The sequence below is a fragment of the Rhinolophus sinicus genome, linkage group LG02 (assembly GCF_036562045.2).
Source record: "Rhinolophus sinicus isolate RSC01 linkage group LG02, ASM3656204v1, whole genome shotgun sequence".
NCBI classification, from domain to species: Eukaryota; Metazoa; Chordata; class Mammalia; order Chiroptera; family Rhinolophidae; genus Rhinolophus; species Rhinolophus sinicus.
Genome location: NC_133752.1, coordinates 189,174,525 through 189,176,929, shown reverse-complemented (window position 1 = coordinate 189,176,929; position 2,405 = coordinate 189,174,525). Strand labels below are relative to the sequence as shown.

Genomic DNA, 2,405 nt, shown 5'->3' with positions numbered 1-2,405 from the left:
AGACTGACAGCTGACTTCTCATCCACACAAATGGAAGCCAGAAAATGGAATAAGATCTTCAAAGTAGTGAAGAAAATCATTGTCAGTCCAGAATATATGTGTTCAGAGAAGCCATCTTTTAAGAACATGAGTGAACTAAAGACATTTTTAGACACACACACACAAAATGTGTTTATTACTGAGAGTACATAAAATATGTGCTTTGAAAAGAAGAAAAATAAGCCTCGAAAAAGGCAGCTCTGTGTAGGTGCAGTATCGTAGCCAATGAGGTTTATCCGAGGCGCGATTATTGCTAATTGAAAAAGGCATGAGATTGAAGTAAGCATGGTGAGGTTAAAAAAGGGGGTGGGGGGACGGATGTTTCAGTTGGTTAGAGCGCGAGCTCTGAACAGCAGGGTTGCCTGTTCGATTGCCACATGGGATGATGGGCTGCGCCCCCTGCAACTAAAGATTGAAAACAGTGACTGGACTTGGAGCTGAGCTGCGCCTTCCACAACTAGATTGAGGGACAACTATTTGGAGCTGATGGGCCCTGGAGAAACACACTGTCTGTCAATAGTCCCCAATAAAATAAAATAAAATAAAACTAAACTGGGAATGTAGGTGAATCTAAATAATCCAGGAATGTATAAAGCAATAAAATAATGTCTTATTTGTAAGGTTAAAAAAAAACAGACATCATTTTATTATCAGAGAATTAGCTGCATAAAAATATTATTTTATGATCCTTTTATTGTTCAGGAAAATAAACTTTGGATTTTTTTAAAAGTTAAATATACATGTTAAAACTTCAAGGATAACCACTGAAAAAAACAGAAATAACTAGTAGTAGGAAAAAACATGTAATATGAAAGATCTTAACCCGAAAGGTAGCACAAAAGGAGATAAAAGTGATAGAGACAAAAAAATTAACAGCAAACAAATATAAAAAATATTATCTTTACTCTCTTCCGCTGCTTAGAGAGAAGGAGCAATGAAAACTAGTCCATCACCTGAACTGGAGGAAGAGAAATCCCTGGGCCATGAACTATGTGACCCAAATCAACACTGTCCATGAGGCTTAGGGACCCCCAAACTGCGAAATGTGTGAACCCTTTGGTCCAGAACAAGTAAATGCTGTAGGTCCTCTGTAGGGGCAAATAAGAAACCTCAACAGGATGTCTCCAGAAGTCAAGATATGTAGGCTTCACAGAGAAAAACAGCTGCCACTAAAGACAAGCTTGCAGTAAAAATTACAAACTACATGAGGAAGAAGCGTCAATGAGATCCAGCAGATACTGCAAAATCAGAGTCATACCACAAAACCATGGATAATAATGTAAACAAATAACAGTATTCTGTAGATACAGCACTCGGTTTGAGTGAAGTGCAGCTGTCTTTGTAGCGTTCACTATAGTCCATTTTACCCAGCATTCTGACATTTTTGGAGCCAAGGCCATATCAGGGACTGGGGTTTTCAAGTTAAGTATGTTTAAAAAATATTCAAAGAGATAAAGGAAGAGAGAGGGTTAGTTATATAATAACTATGCAAAATTACTGACAGATTGAAAAAGAATAAAACACAAATTGTGGAAATGGAAAATACAGTGATAGGAAATAAACAAAACCTCAGTGTAGGTTAAATGGTAAATCTGTCATTGAATTTCACTTCTACCACCTACTAACTAACCTTGGTTAGGCAAGATATTTTATTTCTTCTAGCCTTAGTTTACACACTTATGTAATGGTCTATTAATAGCTATCTCACCAAGGTCATTGGGGCATTTAAATGAGTAATATACAGAAAGCCTGGCACGTGGTTGATCTCAACCTTGTTTTTTCCTACATTCCTGCCTAGACTTTTGCCTTGTACTATAGTTAAGTTTATACTTGACTTTTCCAGTACTAGACTGTAAGTCCTTCACAAGCAAGACCTAATACAAAGTTTGTATACACTCTGAATAAATAAAATTTTATATAATATACATTATACAAAACATATACAATATCCCCAAACTACAGTTCCTCATTGAAATGAAGAGTTTGCAGGATTTAGGAGTCAATGGCATTTCTAGTAATTGTTTATAGTATAGCTACCAACACCCTTTAATTCTGTTTTTATTTAAAACAGTATCAAATATAATATATATTAAGAGACTAAAAATGATGTGAACAGCTATCTTTGAATTAGCCTTAATTCTTTAAGAATACAAAGAAGAAGAAAAAGAAAATGAAAGAAAATAGAAACTTAAGGGTCAGTAGCAAACACAGTGAAAATTCTGAATGATTGTCCCAAATTGGGAATGCTGGTTCCTGGCACTGAGCCACACTTATTAAGGCAGCTCAGGAGTCAGCAAACATTTTCTGTTCAAGACCACAGAATAAATATTTTACGCTTTGCAGGTCATACGGTCTCCAAGTACACA

General features: G+C 35.9%; 1 pseudogene; it reads left to right on the top strand.

Annotated features, from left to right (window-relative positions):
* The first annotated feature begins 235 nt into the window (after window positions 1-235).
* LOC141570326 (U4 spliceosomal RNA) lies at window positions 236-304 on the top strand (annotated as a pseudogene).
* The last annotated feature ends 2,101 nt before the right edge of the window (window positions 305-2,405 follow it).